Here is a 20,969-nt window from a genome sequence, read left to right as displayed (position 1 = left end):
GCTCTCCGTTACCGCTGCTATTAACCCTGTGTCCCCAACTATTTACTATTGATGCTGCCTATGCAGCATCAATAGTAAAAATATGTCATGTTAAAAATAATTAAAAAAAACAAAAAACCTGCTATACTTACCATCCGCCGCCTTTCCCGCTCCTCGCGACACTCCCGGGACCGCTCCATTGCAGGCGGCAGCTTCCGGTCCCAGGACTGGTGTGCGACAAGGACCTTCCGTGACGTTACGGTCATGTGACCGCGACGTCATCACAGGTCCTGCTCATACCAGCCCTGGGACCGGAAGCTGACGCTTGCAATGGAGCAGTCCCGGGAGCGCCGCGAGGAGCGGGAAAGGCGGCGGATGGTGAGTATAGCAGGACTTCAACGGGCCTTCGGAAGGTGAGTATAAGTTTAATTTTTTTTTTAAGTCTCTATACTACGTGGCTCTGTGCTGTATACTCCGTCGCTGTGCAATATACTATGTGGCTGGACAATATACTCCGTCGGTGTGCAATATACTACGTGGCTGAGCAATATACTACGTCGCTGGGCAATATACTATATGGGCTGTGCAATATACTTCGTGCCTGGGCAATATACTACGTGACTGGGCAATATACTACGTGACTGTGCAATATACTACGTCACTGGGCAATATACTACGTGGCTGGGCAATATACTACGTCACTGGGCAATATACTACGTGGCTGGGCAATATACTACGTGACTGGGCAATATACTACGTGGCTGGGCAATATACTACGTGACTGGGCAATATACTACATGGCTGGGCAATATACTACGTGGCTGGGCAATATACTACGTGACTGGCCAATACACTACGTGACTGAGCAATATAATTTGTCGCTGGGCAATATACTACGTGGACATGCATATTCTAGAATACACGTTAGAATCGGGCCACCATCTAGTAAATATATAAAAGCATTAGTATGATTTACGTTATTTGCACTAAAAACAATTTCAGATCATTAACTGATACATTTCAAGATTTTAATTTGAATTAGATTTTATACAAGCTCTTATAAATATGTATTCTTAGAATTATTTCAATATTGTTTCAGATTTATAGATACTTCCCTATTCTGCCTACAGATTTTTTTAAAATTTTTCTACAGATGATTGAAACACAGAAGTCACAATGTGATGATTAGATGCCATAAAGTTGTGATCATGGATGTCTGATCTCTGGAACCCCAATCTGTTTTCCAGGAACAAAGGTGGTCCTGTTTAACCTGCTATTTTTTTAAAAAATTACTTACTTGATATCAACAAATTAGTAACTGCAACTTAAGAGATCATGCAAATTGATCTCAGAAAAGACCCCAATGCATGGCCAGGCTGCAGCTGTATTAACCCAAGCCAAGCAGGTTCATATATGTCCGTGAGGCTGTGGTTCTCAGGTTGGGAGAGCCACAACCAGTCTGTGAATTGCGGTCTGTGCTCGGACTGATTTGCACAAACATCTGCATGAGCCCTTATAGCTGCAATCTGCTGCACAAAATGAAAGAAATCTACATACATGCCTCCCACACAAGCGCTACTCTTCTAATCTCAGTGCTGTGTCTCCAGGTTGAGCTGGAAGTCATGGTGCCATGTGTTTAGAGATTTTGAGCACTTTTTTTTATCACTGATATTATGAGTTTTGGAAATATCTACACTATGCATATGAATATATTGTATATGGAAAATAAATACAGAAAATGCATTGGAGAATGAAATTCTTCTGCTTAACATTTGCAACATTTTGCATGGTGACTTCTTTTGTAAGGAACTGAATTAAAGATTAGTGATGGGCGAGCATTAAAATGCTCGAGTGCTCGTTGCTCTGGTCGAGCAAATTGGAATGCTCGGGTGCTCGACCCCAGCAACGAGCCATTGTAAGGCTAGGTTCACATTGCATCAAGTACATTGCGTTAAACGGATCCGTTAAACGCATGTACAGAAAAAGAGCCAAATTTGTCGAAAAATCGGCTTCACGTTAACGCTTGCGTTAACGCACGTGACTGCGTTTTTGTCATTTGGATGTCCGTTCGCGAAGTATCCGTTTGTCTGCGTTTGTCACTGTCAATAAAGTTGTTCTCTTTTTTTTTTTTTTCTCCTTTTGTCAGCGTCGGGTGTGGGTGCATACACATTCTCCATTTTGAAAGCATCAAGTGAACTTCTGCTAGAAAGATGTTTGTGTCTGAGCTCGTTAGACTTCGCTTGATGCAGTTGCGACGTCGGCAGAGAAAGCGTATTTCTCAAAGGAGATATTGGATCCATGAAGTGAATTTCTTACGGAATACATATGTTACCTTTCACACCCTGTATGTTCAGCTTCGGGATCATCTCTTCAAATTCCAATGCTATCTACGGATGTCCATTGAGACCTTTGATGTTCTGCTCTCGCATGTGAAGGATGAGATACATCATCAGCGCAGCACTTTCCATGAAAGCATCTGTGCGGAGCAACGTTTAGTAGTGACTGTGAGGTAATTATAATTTTTTTTATCATTCTATTGACAAAGACAAGATCTAGGTAACGTGGGGCATAATTATGTTCATTTAGGCAATTTTATATTCTATTGTAACTAGCCTTTTTGTTAGTTGTCCTTTAAAATCCTAAACAATTTTTTTTCCTTTTTGATTGCCGACAGATATCTGGCTACCGGAGAATCTTTTGCATCACTGCATTATCAATTTAGACTTGGGAAGTCAACAATTTGCCAACTGGTTTGGGAAACTTGTGATGCCATTTGGAACAACTTGCAACCACTTGTGCTACCAACACTGACATCAGAAATGTGGCTAGCGATTTCCCAACAGTTCGAGGATGTGGCTAATTTCCCCAATTGTATTGGTGCCGTGGACGGCAAGCACATTCGGATTCAGAAACCAGCGCATAGTGGGTCACTATACTACAACTATAAAAAATACTTTTCCATTGTATTGATGGCTATTGCGGATGCAAGATGCTGTTTTGTTGCTGTGGATATTGGTGCGTATGGCCGGACTAACGATTCCAGAGTCTTCAGAGACTCCAACATGGGGAGATGTTTGTACAGCAACAACTTTAACATACCCTCATCACGACCTCTACCGGGGACCGAAGACCCAAGTTTGCCCTATGTTTTAGTTGGGGATGAGGAGTTCCAACTCGGACAAAATCTCCAGGTGGTTGCCCCCGATGACTGATTCGAACTTCATCAGCATAGAATTGACTGCTGTTCGGTCTACAGCTCAAATTATGAGGATTCGTGATCAATTTGCTAATTACTTCACACATGAAGGCCATGTTCCATGGCAAGACATACAAGAAAATTATTGAAGTCTGAAGTTGTAGCCTGATGTTTTGCTGAAATGTGTGGGGCTTTTTTTGTTTGTTTTAGTTCCCATAACCTTATGTCGTATAAAAAGTTACATTCATATTATGTTGTGTTAAAAGTTAAAGTCATACAAGAATCTTAAATTTTAAACAGTTTACTATAAATGTTTAGGAATTTTTCCGAACAAACTGTTGCTAGACATGTTTAACATATGATATCCCATAGGGATGAAAAAAAAACATACACACGAAATTGGGTGCAAAAAAAAATTTAACAACAAAACTGTAAACGCAGTAATTGCACCTGGCTGGGGACAGTGAACAGTACTATAGAATGTGGTATTGTGCGGGCGTATTGTCTGCCCAACTGTATGATGGACTGCTACATTGCCTCTGATGTTCCATGCTCGGTTCACCCCGGCCTCTGTATTGAGGGTTCTAGGCCGGCATGTCCATGCTTCTTGTTCTCGAGGAAGTGGGTTCCTGGGGGCCCACATATTCCTCAAGAAGGTCATTCAGTCTTTGCCTAAACATAAGGTTTCTGTGTGCCGTCATATTTTGAGCTACAGGCACAAAGGACAAAAAAAAGAGCTTCCACTCATTTGCTGAATATACAGACTCGCGGGATTGCAAGTCGGTAATTTCCCGCCTCAGGTCTCTGAGTTCACTGCGACACATCTCTACCCGTTGGAGTCCATCGACAATAATGGCATCAGCTTCATCTTTTTGTGATGCTCGCTTGCGTCCACGCTGGGCTTGCAACCGGGTACTCACACCAGAAGCAACAGTGCTTCTCTCCACAGTTCGTGGCTCGCTGATGCCAGACACATCTTCAGCGCCCATCTGCTGGCTTGGTTCCAGTGGAGATGGCTCCAGTTCCTCTGCCTGTCCAGGCGCAGCGGTACTGCATATCGTGCTGTAACCCAAAAAATAAAATTAATTATTTTTATTTAAACTATTTTGTCTCGCACACATACAGTCATGGCAAAAAGTATTGACACCCCTGCAATTCTGTCAGATAATACTCATTTTCTTCCTGAAAATGATTGCAAACACAAATTATTTGGTATTATTATCTTCATTTAATTTGTCTTAAATGAAAAAACACAAAAGAGAATGAAGCAAAAAACAAAACATTGATCGTTTCACACAAAACTCCAAAAATGGGCCAGATAAAAGTATTGGCACCCTCAGCCTAATACTTCGTTGCACAACCTTTAGCCAAAATAACTGGGACCAACCGCTTCCGGTAACCATCAATGAGTTTCTTACAATGCTCTGCTGGAATTTTAGGCCATTCTTCTTTGGCAAACTGCTCCAGGTCCCTGATATTTGAAGGGTGCCTTCTCCAAACTGCCATTTTTAGATCTCTCCACAGGTGTTCTATGGGATTCAGGTCTGGACTCATTGCTGGCCACCTTAGAAGTCTCCAGTGCTTTCTCTCAAACCATTTTCTAGTGCTTTTTGAAGTGTGTTTTGGGTCATTGTCCTGCTGGAAGACCCATGACCTCTGAGGGAGACCCAGCTTTCTCACACTGGGCCCTACATTATGCTGCAAAATTTGTTGGTAGTCTTCAGACTTCATAATGCCATGCACATGGTCAAGCAGTCCAGTGCCAGAGGCAGCAAAGCAACCCCAAAACATCAGGGAACCTCCGCCATGTTTGACTGTAGGGACCGTGTTCTTTTCTTTGAATGCCTCTTTTTTTTCTCCTGTAAACTCAATGTTGATGCCTTTGCCCAAAAAGCTCTACTTTTGTCTCATCTGACCAGAGAACATTATTCCAAAACGTTTTAGGCTTTTTCAGGTAAGTTTTGGCAAACTCCAGCCTGGCTTTTTTATGTCTCGGGGTAAGAAGTGGGGTCTTCCTTGGTCTCCTACCATATAGTCCCTTTTCATTCAGACACCGACGGATAGTACGGGTTGACACTGTTGTACCCTCAGACTGCAGGGCAGCTTGAACTTGTTTGGATGTTAGTCGAGGTTCTTTATCCAACATCCGCACAATCTTGCGTTGAAATCTCTTGTCAATTTTTCTTTTCCGTCCACATCTAGGGAGGTTAGCCACAGTGCCATGGGCTTTAAACTTCTTGATGAGACTGCGCACGGTAGACACAGGAACATTCAGGTCTTTGGAGATGGACTTGTAGCCTTGAGATTGCTGATGCTTCCTCACAATTTGGTTTCTCAAGTCCTCAGACAGTTCTTTGGTCTTCTTTCTTTTCTCCATGCTCAATGTGGTACACACAAGGACACAGGACAGAGGTTAAGTCAACTTTAATCCATGTCAACTGGCTGCAAGTGTGATTTATTTATTGCCAACACCTGTTAGGTGCCACAGGTAAGTTACAGGTGCTGTTAATTACACAAATTAGAGAAGCATCACATGATTTTTTGAACATTGCCAATACTTTTGTCCACCCCCTTTTTTATGTTTGGTGTGGAATTATATCCAATTTGACTTAGGACAATTCTTTTTATGTTTTTTCATTTAAGATAAATTAAATGAAGATAATAATACCAAATAATTTGTGTTTGCAATCATTTTCAGGAAGAAAATGAGTATTATCTGACAGAATTGCAGGGGTGTCAATATTTTTGGCCATGACTGTACCTATTTTTACTTACGTGCACTGAGACACTGTTTTTTTGCAGAAAGAGCAATTGCTCGTAATGCACATACCGGGTCACCCGTTTGCCACCAGATCCGCTTGGTGCGTTTTGGCTGTTGCGGAAGTCACGGACAAAGCGATCCCTTATCGATTTCCAACGGGTATGGATAGCATCGGCTTTAAATTTAAAAAAAAAGGAAAAAAAGATATATAAATAGTAGATAGATATATAGATAGTTGATAAATTGTGGATAGATAGTTGTTAGATAGTTGATATATAGATAGTAGATAGATAGTTTATAGATAGCTGATATATAGTGGATAGATAATAGTTATTAGATAGTTGATAGACAAATAGTTGAGAAATAGTGTATAGATAGTTGATAGATAGTTGAGCGATAGATAGTAGACAACAAGTGGATAGATAGATAGTAGATTTATAGGAGAGAAAAAGTTAAATTTTTTGTTGATAGTTTTTTATTAGATTTTTCATTTAAAAAAAAAAACAGCTGTTTGACTGTTTGCATTCTTTACATTTTGCAATTTAACCTCACCAATATTTACCAATTATTTTCTTAGAGGTTGCCGACTTCTCCATGTATCGGGGATCGAAGTGACATATAATTTGATCCCACAACTTCCGGTTCTTCACGATGTCATGGTGGGAGCTGTCGCTTTGGTCCCATATGGATGGGTTGGCTTCCACAAGGTTGATCAGTGTCTCGTTGTGAATGGTCAACGGCTCTTTGTCAACCACAATCCTTTTTTTTTTTGGTGGCTGGCTTGGACTATGTAAACACAAAACGTTATATTGAAAGGTTCAATTTCACTTGATGGCTAGACAGATAGATACATAGATAGAGAGATAGATAGATACATAGATAGAGAGATAGATAGAGAGAGAGAGATAGAGAGATAGATAGATAGATAGATAGATAGTTGATAGATAGTTTATAGATATAGTAGATAGAAAGTGAATAGATAGATTGTAGATAAATATACGATAGATAGTTAGTAGAAAGGAAGTGGATGGATAGTAGGTAAATAGTCGCAATGTGTTGTTTTTTTTCTGTCAATTTTATTAGCTTTTTTTTATACTAAAAAATAGTAGATTGTTAAATCCCCCGAAAAAAGGGACATTTTTTTTATTTCTTTGTGTCGAAAAGGAAAAGTACTAGTTTTATATTTACCATTGGCAGTTGTGGCAACGACAGATGGGGAGGATGCTTCTATTTCTTGTGTCCTCCGTGTTCCACAACCTATGGTGTATTTAAAAGAAAAAAAAAATTACAATTCTTGGATCAATAAATTTATGCCTGCAAAACAAAAAATGTGTGCCATGTACCTTTGTGGTTTTTGCCTGTATTTTTTGGGGGGCCTAGCAGCCTCGGGCTCCGAAGACACCTATTTGCAATAAAAACATGATTATACACGTGCTTATCTCAATACACTGGAGTTTCACACAACATTATTGTGTTTTTTTTTAAAAGTGCAAGCCTACCGATTGCGATGAAAACACCGCAGACACGCTGCTGCTGCTTCCCTCACTATCCGACATCTGCGTGCAACAAAGCAATACATTCTTAGTACACACACATCCGACGGACAATACAGACTCCCATGATGTATACAGAGATATATTATATATAGATAATGTACTTACATTTCCTGTGATCTCTTGCAAGACACTCTCTCACAGGGTGCTGCAGGCGTCAGGAAAAATGTGTGGTAGGGACACTCCTCCTTTAATGGCCGAAATCATATTTCCTGTCACATGACCACATGGACCACCCTCAAATGCTATTAAAACGTATGGTTCTATTTGAAAATTTTTCATGATTTGCGTCTGGCTGCGTTTGCAATAGCCTTCTATGGCAGAATTAACGCTTCCGTTAGTCTTGCGTTAGCTTGGCCGGACCTGAAAACGCTGCAAGCCGCGTTCCAAGGTCCATCAGAAAAAAATGTTATGTGACAAACGCATGCCAATTTTGGCATGTGTCACGATGCGTCAGACAATGCAAGTCTATGGGTGCGTTAGTATGTCCGTTATATTGCGTTTTCACTACTTAAAAACGTGTCCGTTAGACGGACTCACCTAGTGCAATGTGAACCTAGCCTAAGTCTATGGTGAACTTGAGCATTTTTCCGGCGGTCCCCCCTGCGGTCTTCAGAAGGACTAGAAATTGTGGAAATCGATGGGAACCATGCTCAAATGACATGGGAACAGCATGGGGAAGACCCCTGGAAGCATTTCTAACTCCCAGGTCACTGCTGTGAACAATATTGTCAGAGTCTTACGCCACTTTTACAGACTCACATTAAAACATAAAAAAACAAAACCAAAATGGATTTTCCTGGGAAATATGTAAAGGAACATCCTTTCTAGGGTAATGACTTGTATATAAGGCAAAATAAATAACCAAAAACAAAAATGCTCCTCCACACCTACGTAGCGTTTTTGATGCATTTTTTAACTTTAGCATTGCTTTCAACCAAGGCAAATGCATTCACTGAGAAATGTCATTTTAACATTTTACAATCTTATCTGGCCATGTTGTGTGTGACACATCATCGGACACATTCTGTTTCATTTATGACGTTGTAACTCTGAAATTATGACGCGTATAACCATGTGTGGGTGTGAAGAGGTGCATGGGAATAGACCTCCCAAAAAAGCGACTGAATTTGAATTTATGTTATGCTGCTATCATTCGGTGGTGTTGAGAAGTCTGTCCCAATCTAGCCCTTGTTCATTTTTATAAGAGTCAGCTTGTCAGCATTTTCAGTTGACAGGCAGATGCGCTTATCAGTTATAATTCCACCAACGGCAATAAAAACCCGCTCAGACAAAACGCTAGCAGCAGAGCAGGCCAGGAACTCCAAGGCATAGAGAGCCAGTTCATGCCACGTGTCCAGCTTGGATACCCAATAATTATAAGGCACAGAGGAATCACAGAGGACGTTGGTACGGTCAGCAAGGTACGCCCTCAGCATCTTCCCAAACTTTGCACTCCTTGTGAGAGTACCCCGAGCCTCCGGGCCTGTGCGATGGAAGGGTCTGAGAAAACTCTCCCAGAACTTTGACAGTGTTCCCTTGCCTCTGCTGGATTGGAGTTTTATCTCTCTCGCCTGTACTCCTTGGTTGTCCAATGAACTGTGACTTCTGCAGCTAGCGTTTACAGATGGGAATTTTTTTAATAATTCCGCAACAAAGGCCTTCTGGTACTGCCCCATTGTAGAACACCTGTCCGCTTAAGGAATAATAGAACATTCTCCTTGTAGCGTGGGTCTAGAAGAGTCACCAACCAGTAATGACTGTCACCTAAAACTTTGAGAACGCAAGGGTAACAGGAAAGGCAGCGGAACATAAACTCAGCCATGCGTGCCAGACTGTTAACAGGCAAGACTTCTGTCTCCTCCCCCAAGAGGATGACTGACCATGCTCTTCTCCTCCTCCTCCCTGTCCTCAGGACATCCACGCTGAACAGACAGAATGACAGCTGTGCTTGTTGTACCGTCTATAAGGAATGAAACTAGCTCCTGTTCTTCCTCCTCGCCACCCAATCCACGTTGGGCTGTGTGTAATCACTTTGTATGGTTCCTTGCTCCATCTCATCATACTCTGCTTACAATGCATCCTCTTTGATTGTGAGCAGAGAGCGTTTCAGAACACAGAGAAGCGGGATGGTGGCGCTAATTCTGGCTTCATCGCTGGTCACCATCTTGGTGGAGTTCTCAATATTTTGGAGGATGGTACATATGTCTGACATCCATGTCCACTCCTGAGGTCTTATGTGTGGAGTCTGAACTGAATACTGACAACCTTGTTGATGCTGGTAGTCAACAACTGCCCTCTTATGCTCACAAATCATTCCAAACATCTGCAGTGTAGAGTTCCAACATGTGGGGACATTACACACTAGTCGGTGAGCCAGAAGCTGCAAACGCTGCTGAAGCATGGCAAGGGCGGCGGAAGCTGTAGCTGACTTTCTAAAATGGGCACACAGGTGGCGTACAAGCAGATCCGGCAGCTCCGGATAGCTTTTGAGAAACCACTGAACCACGAGGTTAAGCACATGGGCTAGGCATGGTATGTGTGTGAGCTCACCTCGCCTCAGAGGTGCCACCAGGTTCCGGCTATTGTCACACACGACCATGCCTGGCTGTAGGTTCAGCAGTGTCAGTCACAGATCTGTCTATTCTTTCAGAGCTGTCCACAACTCCTCAGCATTGTGCGATTTGTCCCCTAAGCATATTAGCTTTAGCACAGCCTGTTGCCGCTTGGCCGATGCAGTGCTTCCATGCTTCCAGCTTGTGACTGTGGTCATTTCGGAGCTGGAGGCTGAAGATGAGGAGGAGGAGGGTGAGGTGCAGGAGCTGTAGACTGTGGGTGCAACCCTGATTGACGTAGGGCCCACAATCCTCAGCGTTGGAAGGACGTGTTCCATCCCCAGGTCTGACTGGGTCCTGGCTTCCACTATGTTAACCCAGTGTGCCATCAGCGAGATGTACCGTCCCTGCCCACAAGCACTAGTCCACATGTCCGTGGTTAAGTGGACTTTCCCAGTATATGCATTGTTGATGGTACGGCTAATGTGGTGGGACACATGCTTGTGTAATGCAGGGACGGCACACTGGGAGAAATAGTGGCGGCTGGGGACCAAGTATCGAAGGAGGGTCTCTGCCATCAGGTTGCAGAAAGCTTCCGTCTCCATGAGCCTAAAAGGCAACATTTAGAGCGCAAGCAGTCGCGAAATGTGTGAATTTAGTAGTGTGGCCTGTGGGGCGTTGGCTGCGTATTTGCGCTTGCGTTCCAAGGACTGGGGTATGGACAACAGAACGCTGCACTGGGACAAGGAAGTGGACATGCTTGCTAATGGTGCTAGTTGAGTGGGTGCAATGACAGGTGCAAGGCAGGAGGCATCTTCACATGCACCATGGACAGGGGATTGGCTTACACGCACAACAGCGGAAGAAGCAGTGGTGTCATCCATTGTCACTGTATCTGGACTCTGGAGTTTGGCCCCAAAAAGTCGGGTGCTTTGCTGCTATGTGCCTGATCATGCTGGTGGTGGTCAGGCTGATTGTATTGCTACCCCCGCTGATGCTGGCATGGCACTTGGTGCAAATGGCCTGTTTGGGGTTATCGGCAGAGTCTTTAAAAAACAACCAGACTCGGGAAGGTCTAACCGTTGTACTGGCAACTTCCGTCGAGTTGGTGTTACGGGGAATGTTTGCCCGCCTTCTGTCTGTAGCCACCACACTGCTTCTTCCTGCCTGTTGGGGTGCTATGCCTCCCTCCCCCTGTGTGCTGCTGTCCTCGCACTGCATGTCCTCCTGCCAGCTTGGGTCAGTTACTATATCGTTCACCATCTCCTCTTTCACTTCCGCACCCTGGTCCTCCTCCTGACTTTCTGGCAATTGTGTCTCATCATCGTCCACCTCTTGTGACACTTTCTCACCATCGCCTTCGTGTGACCGTGACTTCTCAAATATTTGGGCATCGCTACATGCGATCTCCTCTTTCCTAAATTCAAGAGGACCGGGCGAGTGGCCTGAATCTATAAATGGAAGAGTGAACAGCTCTTTGGGGTCTGGGATCAGCTGTCTCCGGGAGGAAGGAGGATCAGGGTGAGGAATATGCGGTCCAGCCTCACGGCTACTGAGAGTTCACCGTGTTGGAGACAAGATGGTGGTGGTGGCAAAGTGACTGGAAACATTATCCGCTATCCAAACAACAAACTTTTGACACTGCTCTGGGTTCAACAGTGGTCTGCTGCGGTCTCCTAGTAATTCGTAAAGGAAGGTAGGTGAGAAGATGTGGGTGTTTGTTGTGGCACAATTTCAGTTTGCCCACAGCCGCGGCTCGGCCTCTGCATGCACCATCATGTCCAGTTCCCCGTCCCTTGCCAAGCGCCTTGCCCATTTTAAGTGGAGGACAATATTTTCCATGCTAATACAAATGGCTGAATTTGGAGCGAATTTATATGTGATCTGTGTGACGAACAAACCACAGTTTTAAATAGCTGGTCTTTAGGTAACTATTTTTTACCAGTGAACTGGTGTCAATAACTTTGCTAACACACTGCAACAAAATTTAAAGGGAGGCCAGAAATGGAAGAATTTTTAGCGCACTTTTTTTTATCTCTGATCCGTGTGACCGACAAACCACAGTTTTAAATAGCTGGCCTGTAGGTAACTATTTTTACCAGCAAACTGGCGTCAATAACTTCACTAACACACTGCAACAAAATTTAAAGGGAGGCCAGAAATGGCAGAATTTGGAGAGCACTTTTTATCTCTGATCCGTGTGACAGATAAACCAGTTTAAAATATCTGCCCTGTAAAAAAATTATTCCTGGTCCCTGATATCGGGGGCTATGTCTAGAAATATCTGTAATAGCAGCAGCAGACAGAACTGGAATGGACCCTCTTGCTATATGCACTGCAGTCTGCCACATACACTGCCTGCTTGCCTAGCACTGATATCTATGCAGCTTTTTTAGTCCTCAGAAGTACTGTTAGTTGAGATGGATATGTGTATAGTATATGGTATACCCACACTAAGTAAGAACCAAGCAAATTTCTCCCTAGCTCAGCAGCAACTCTCCCTATGTACACTGCCTGATTCTGTAGTAGACTGAGGGTCTGAGGGAAGCACTCAGGGAGCCCCCTCCCTGCACGATGCTTCTCTATGCCACCGTAATGCTGCGATCTTGTTTGATCACAGTGTTTCGGGGGTTCAAGTGCTGGAAGCGGTCCGTGACCGCTCCTGGCACTTAGTACCGGGTGTCAGCTGTGATAGTCAGTTGAGACCAGGCTGCGATCAGCCACGCTCTCCCCGTGAGCGTGGCTGATCGCATGTGATGTACTATTCTGTCCATGGGAATTAGGGCCCAGGTCACATGGACGGAATAGTACGTTTGATAGCAGAAAGGGGTTAAATGTGAACACTCCTGTTTGGGTGTTCATCTGCTGGATTGGGTTTAGTGGAAGACCTTTCAGTCCCTATTACACTATTTCTCCTCTAGTGAAATTGATGACACTTTTGTGTTGTCTGCCTGTTGTCTGCCAGTAATTTTTGGAAATGTTAACACACCAGGTTGGGTCTCCTTCATGTGTGTTGCCTGTAGCAGTAGGCCTCCGAGACCGTCAGGCGTCCACTTCCTTGGACTCAACTACCTGTGTTATTATCCTTAGATTTTTCTGACAATAGTAGTCTACAAAATTTATTTGATATTTGTGCCATCTGAGTGTGCCTGAGGATGAAAGCAGGTTGAATTGTTGTATGTGGTATCAGGGCTCCCAGCACAGGAGTCCTACACCGATCCCTCACCCACCTCGTCTTACTGTGATGTTCAATTGAAAGCTGTAAATGCTGTCCCAGGCCCCGATACTTCATGCCTGGCTGAATGCTGCAAGTGCCATGCTCAAATTTGTACTGTTGGTGCATTGAGGTCACTTTCCTGGTGTCTGTCCCTCATTTGATGTTTTATTGACAGCATTTAGGGCCATTATAAGGTGTTGTGCATGCGTTTGTTTTTGCCTCCCATTGACCTGAATGGCGATCGGTTATGTTTGGCGAATATTCGACAAATTAATCGGCGAATATTGCAAATTCGGTGAACATAATCCAAACCGAACATTGCAATATTCGCTCATCTCTAGTCTTTTTACTCTGTCCTGTCAATTCATATTCAACAGATTATTGCCAGCCAACTTCTCTATCAAACTGTATATTAATGTTTGAGAAGATATTAGTAGTTTATGTTACAGATCTCTTATTATTATTATTATTATTATTATTTATTGTTATAGCGCCATTTATTCCATGGCGCTTTACATGTATGGAGGGGTATACATAATAAAAACAAGTACAATAATCTTAAACAATACAAGTCATAACTGGTACAGGAGGAGAGAGGACCCTGCCTGCGAAGGCTCACAATCTACAAGGGATGGGTGAGGATACAGTAGGCGAGGGTAGAGCTGGTCATGCAGCGGTTTGGTCGATCGGTGGTTACTGCAGGTTATAGGCTTGTCGGAAGAGGTGGGTCTTATGAGAAGATTTTCTCTGTTAGTGACCACTAGGGTTGAGCGAAACGGGTCGGCCAGATTCAGAAGTCGCCGACTTTTGGCAAAGTCGGGTTTCATGAAACCCGACCCGACCCCTGTGTGGGGTCGGCCATGAGGTCGGTGATCTTCTGAACTGAGATCGGAATTCCGATACCGATTCCCGATATGTTTAAGATATCGGGAATCGGTATTGGACTTCATATTTAAGTGTAAAATAAAGAATAATAAAAAAAAAATATTGATATACTCACCCTTGGACGTGCCCTGGTTCTCACCGGCAGCCTTCCTTCCTAAGAATCAGCGCCTGAAGGGCCTTCGATGACGTCGCGGCTTGTGATTGGTCGCGTGAGCAGTCACATGGGCGTCACGCGACCAATCACAAGCCGCGACGTCATCTAAGGTCCTTCAGGCGCTAATTCTTAGGAAGGAAGCGTCCGAGGGTGAGTATATTCCTAATAGGTATATACTCACCCTCGGACGCGCCCTGGTTCTAACCCGCAGCCTTCCTTCCTAAGAATCAGCGCTTGAAGGACCTTAGATGACGTCGCGGCTTGTGATTGGTCACGTGACGCCCATGTGACCGCTCACGCGACCAATCACAAGCCGCGACGTCATCGAAGGTCCTTTAGGCGCTCATTCTTAGGAAGGAAGGCTGCCGGTAAGAACCAGGGCGCGTCCGAGGGTAAGTATAGCAATATTTTTTATTTTGATTCTTTATTTTGCACATAAATATGGATCCCAGGGCCTGAAGGAGAGTTTCCTCTCCTTCAGACCCTGGGAACCATTAGAAACCCAATGCACTGCATTGGGTTTCGTGTTTCGGCCGACTCCGACCCCGACTTTTCTATAGGATCGGCCGATTTCACTCGACTCGACTTTTGAAAAAGTCGAGTTTCGTGAAACCCGACCCGATCCTATAAAAAGAAAAGTCGCTCAACCCTAGTGACCACTCTTCCTGTAGTTCTCTATTTCCATTTCCTGGCAAAATCAGTTCCAAACCAATGGACCATACCTGTTTTTCATTGACATACCATTTTTACAAAACTCAAAGCTAATTAGTTGATATAAAAACCAGTATCTTTATATTAACAGCGAGCTCCTAGAAAGCGGCAATTTTTTTATTGAAATATGAGTGACTGAAAAACTATTCCATAGCTAGACTTGGCGACCAGTGGACAGAGATGGGAATCCCACCACATTGTTTAGTACACATTACTTAGCCACATGCCAATTACAAGTGAACAGAGCCTAACTCAGGTTAACAGATCAGTATAATGCCTTTTTAAAGGGTTATTCAAAAATCACAATATGGTATTATTATTATTATGAAAACACATAATTTTATAGCAAATCTTCAAAGAGAAGCAGAATGAATGGCACCAGGTTAATGGCAACACCAAAATTTGAGGAATATCATCCGTATTCCCAACAGTCGCTGGCAGTGTCCAACTGCTAGAGTGTGGTGCTCAGCATCATAGGGCAAATGATATGGAAATGTCAAATAGAAAGAAGAGATGCGGCACTCACCCAGTTGTAGTGCAGTCAAAGTCCTTTATTTTACCATCCAAAGGCTAAGAACATTGTTGGAAAATGGCAGGTCGGCGCATGGGTGGAAGGAAGGAGGAACAGACAACGGCCGTTTCGCGCGAACAGCGCTCCCATGGGTCCAGGTGTGAAATCCGTGGAAGCCTGATTGCACAAAACGGCCATCATCCGTTCCTCCTTCCCCGCACCCTCGCACTAACCTGCTGTTTTCCAACAATGTGCTTAACCTTTGGATGGTAAAATAAAGGACTTGGATTGCACTACAACTGGGTGAGTGCCACATTTTTTCTTTCTTTTTGACACACATAATTTTATATATAACTCCCAACCGTCCCTCATTCTGCAGACTGTCCCGATTTTCAGGCTTTGCCCCGCAGTCCCGCACGGGACTCTGCTTCTCCCGCAGACAGTAGGAGAAGCAGCCAACACGCCCCCTTGCATCAATGGGCATCAATGTAAGCAGCAGTGGCACTAATGCCTGGCTTATCCTGCGTGGAATGAGTGGGGCTGAGCATGGTGGGATGGACACTGACAGCATCCTCTGTTACTGGCCTCTGCTGCTGTGATTGCAGATCGACGTATCAGGTATGGAGAAGTCTGTGCAGTTAGCCGTGTGTGTATGAGGTGTATGGAGCGGAGCTGTGGGTATGAGGTGTGTGGAGCGGAGCTGAATGTGTACGAGGTGTATGGAGTGGAGCTGAATGTGTACGAGGTGTATGGAGCTGAGCCGTGTGTGTATGAGGTGTATGGAGCGGAGCCGTGTGTGTATGAGGTGTATGGAGCGGAGCTGAATGTGTACGAGGTGTATGGAGTGGAGCTGAATGTGTACGAGGTGTACGGAGCGGAGCCGTGTGTGTATGAGGTTTATGGAAACGAGCCGTGTGTGTATGAGGTGTATGGAGCGGAGCTAATTGTAAACGAGGTGTATGGAGCGGAGCTGAATGTGTACGAGGTGTATGGAGCAGAGCTGAATGTGTATGAGGTGTATGGAGCAGAGCTGAATGTGTACGAGGTGTATGGAGCAGAGCTGAATGTGTATGAGGTGTATGGAGCAGAGCTGAATGTGTACGAGGTGTATGGAGCAGAGCTGAATGTGTACGAGGTGTATGGAGCAGAGCTGAATGTGTACGAGGTGTATGGAGCAGAGCTGAATGTGTACGAGGTGTATGGAGCGGAGCTGAATGTGTACAAGGTGTATGGAGCAAAGCCGTGTGTGTATGAGGTGTATGGAGCAGGGCCGTGTGTGTATGAGGTGTATGGAGCTGAGCCGTGTGTGTATGAGGTGTATGGAGCGGAGCTGTGTGTATGAGGTGTATGGAGCGGAGCTGAATGTGTACGAGGTGTATGGAGCGGAGCCGTGTGTGTATGAGGTGTATGGAGCGGAGCCGTGTGTGTATGAGGTGTATGGAGCGGAGCTGAATGTGTACGAGGTGTATGGAGTGGAGCTGAATGTGTACGAGGTGTACGGAGCGGAGCCGTGTGTGTATGAGGTTTATGGAAACGAGCCGTGTGTGTATGAGGTGTATGGAGTGGAGCTAATTGTAAACGAGGTGTATGGAGCGGAGCTGAATGTGTACGAGGTGTATGGAGCAGAGCTGAATGTGTACGAGGTGTATGGAGCAGAGCTGAATGTGTACGAGGTGTATGGAGCAGAGCTGAATGTGTACGAGGTGTATGGAGCAGAGCTGAATGTGTACAAGGTGTATGGAGCAGAGCTGAATGTGTACGAGGTGTATGGAGCGGAGCTGAATGTGTACAAGGTGTATGGAGCGGAGCTGAATGTGTAAGAGGTGTACAGAGCGTAGCCGTGTGTGTATGAGATGTATGGAGTGGAGCCGTGTGTACGGAGCGGAGCCGTGTGTGCAAAGTGTGTAGAGCGCAGCCGCGTGTGTGGGAGTAGCTATGTGTGGCCATTATATGGTACGAAGTATCATGTGCTGCCAATATACAGTATAGAGCATCATGTGCGGTCATTATACAGTATGGAGCATCATGTGCAGCCAATATACAGTATGGAGCATCATGTGCAGTCATTATACAGTATGGAGCATCATGTGCGGCCAATATACAGTATAGAGCATCATGTGCGGTCATTATACAGTATGGTATGTAGAGAAAATTGGCGCGCACTCAGGGTAATAAGGGAGCGAGGTGCAGGTGTAGTGGGCTATGACAGCCCTACGTACATATAAAATATAGTACACCGCACACTCTGTATATATATTGCAAATAGTGAAGGATTTATTTATATAAAGTAGAATTAGGTGACATGAAAAGCGACCAAAGGTAATTATAATGACGTTTCGGCCCTGCCAGGGCCTTAATCATATAATCGCTTCAATGTGCACAGAGGAGAGGAAAAGATCCTGGTAGGTAGAGGCATATACTTAGATGCCAGTAAGCTGTGTATATATCACGCAAAGAGAGCCCTGTAGGGGTCTGTGGAAATGTAAGGCGTAGTACTTTATAAGTGCAGTAGATATGCGGCGCTCCCGCGCCCTGCAGTCATGGAGCATCATGTGCAGCCAATATACAGTATGGAGCATCATGTGCGGTCATTATACAGTATGGAGCATCATGTGCAGCCAATATACAGTATGGAGCATCATGTGCAGTCATTATACAGTATGGAGCATCATGTGCGGTCATTATACAGTATGGAGCATTGTGGGGCCATTATACAGTATGGAGCATCATGTGTGGCCATTGTACAGTATGGAGCATCATGTGTGGCCATTATACAGTATGGAGCACTGTGTGGCCATATTTTTTTGTTTATAATTATTCTTTATGAACAGTGTGATCAGCAGTGCTAAATGGGTGTGGTTGGGATGTGGATATGGGTGTGACTAGTTATGAATGGGTGTGGTCAGAGGTGTGGCCTAAAATTTGCCGCAAACTTTGTCCCTATTTCTCATCTTCAAAAGTTGGGAGGTATGATTTTATAGTATTCAGCTTACTGCCTAGGTTACTGGCCATTGTGTACATATGCAAAGAAGGAGCTGCAAAGAGCAGGCCATATGCTGCAGAGCCTACCTGCACCACTCACTTGCATAGCTGACCAAATCACTGGTCCTTCATGGCTCAGTCCCTCTGTGTGTGTTTTTATTTTTTTTACCGGTGTAGCATTTCTACTCACTGGTTGCATTTTGAGGTAGGCACAGGGAGCATAGGAAGCACAGGGATCACGGGGAGCCATTTCAGTTAAACATCCAAGCTGGTTTATTAAAACTTCATAAACTGCTCAGGGTATTTACTTTGTGTGAAAACACAAAGTACATAGTCCATACAGGGGAGCAGGTTCATCCGCTTGGATTAATGCCCAGTTATTTAGTCTTTAGCAAACAAGAACAACACTGGAGGTCTGCACACCTCAACACACAGACACTGAATGAGACAACTGGTCTCATGACTGCGTATTCCAAAATGGAACCTCCGAGCTACCATACCTCTCTTCCCACGTTGATCCTTGTACCCCCTTGCCAGGACTAATTAATACCCCCTTAAATAAAACACAACAATTAATTTCTTTTGGATAATTTGGCCACAGCGGCCATTTTATTAAATAACAAACATAACAACCATTTATACATTTATATAAAACTTGAGGGGAGGGTTCTTGGAGCTAATAAATCTGGCACCTAATAGGCAAAGCCCAAAACCAACATGGAAAAACCCCTTCTTTACCCTCAGCCGTAACCACCAGCTCGAGGGCACCATGTAACCCGTTTACCGGGCAAACCAACCCCAAAGCTCCCGAGGTCCAATCCCCGTCCAGAGCCAGTAAACCAAAGCCAGATCAGCCCCATGAAACCAACTCCAAGAACCCCGCCCCCGCCAACCAGCCTCTGTGACAATAATGCAATAACGACCTTTACAAAAAATTTAGCACCTAAAATCCCCAACTATTCCCTCATTACACCAAAAACAAGGGAGGGAGGGTGGGCTTCTCAGGTCAGATGCTCTATCAGAAATGGCCCCTTTCCCGCACTTTCCATGACCCGCCCCCACCCCCACTAGGCCACCCCTCTATTCCTCCCCATCCCCTGAACCAATCCCTGTTCCCTGCCTTAATATTTAAAAATTGCTCCCCTGCGTTCCTTTGGCAACGCAGTCATGGGGGGCTTTCTTTAACTCCGTTCCTCCAGCCCCCCCTCTTGACTGCGTATTCCAAAATGGAACCTCCGAGCTACCATACCTCTCTTCCCACGTTGATCCTTGTACCCCCTTGCCAGGACTAATTAATGCCCCCTTAAATAAAACACAACAATTAATTTCTTTTGGATAATTTGGCCACAGCGGCCATTTTATTAAATAACAAACATAACAACCATTTATACATTTATATAAAACTTGAGGGGAGGGTTCTTGGAGCTAATAAATCTGGCACCTAATAGGCAAAGCCCAAAACCAACATGGAAAAACCCCTTCTTTACCCTCAGCCGTAACCACCAGCTCGAGGGCACCATGTAACCCGTTTACCGGGCAAACCAACCCCAAAGCTCCCGAGGTCAAATCCCCGTCCAGAGCCAGTAAACCAAAGCCAGATCAGCCCCATGAAACCAACTCCAAGAACCCCGCCCCCCGCCAACCACGAGCAGCACTGAACACCTCAGGCTCGCGAGTGCCCCACAACCGCCATGGCCCTCTCCACCCCTTCTTGTATTGCCAACATCCACAAATCCAAACCGATATCGTTCAAATGAACGCCATCACTCCTCCAGTAATTTCCCACACCAGCTTCCAACTCAAAATGGCGAACCGCCATCCCCCCGTTACGAGAAACAAAACTCGCCACAGCCCTATTTAACTTTACCCGGGCCCTATTGATACCCCTCATAGAGCGTGCTGCCCTCCACGTTTTCCTGGGCACAATGTCGGACCACACCGTAACCATCCCTGGAAAGGATACCCACAATCGCAAAAAATCATACCGTATATCTCGAATGAATTCCCTCACTGGCTTAGACCCCAAATCATTACCACCCAAATGCACAACAACAATATCCGGAGAACGATCCAAACTAACCGATCGAGAAAATTCGGTCAAAAACCCTCGCCACGACATGCCCCGAAAACCCAACCAACGGACCACCACCGCCTCCCTCTGAAATCCCAATTGCCTACCATCATGTCTAACATCTGCACGAATCGCCCCCCAATGCACGTAAGAATGTCCGAAAATCCACGCCAGAAGTGGGGTCCGTCCTGCAAAATACAATAATGATTAATACCCCCACCAAACAAATAACAAATCAATTACGCACATAAGATAAATAACGATTCGACGACCACCTACCAATACGCCGAATAACCTCCGGACCCAGCCCCAAACCAGCAGCCTCAGATGCTGCCCCAATTCGAAAGGAATGCGTCCCAAATAACGATGGATCCACGCCCAAAATTGTCAACGC

This window comes from Ranitomeya imitator, chromosome 8, assembly GCF_032444005.1.
Source record: "Ranitomeya imitator isolate aRanImi1 chromosome 8, aRanImi1.pri, whole genome shotgun sequence".
Classification (NCBI taxonomy): domain Eukaryota; kingdom Metazoa; phylum Chordata; class Amphibia; order Anura; family Dendrobatidae; genus Ranitomeya; species Ranitomeya imitator.
Note: the sequence above shows the minus strand (reverse complement) of the source record.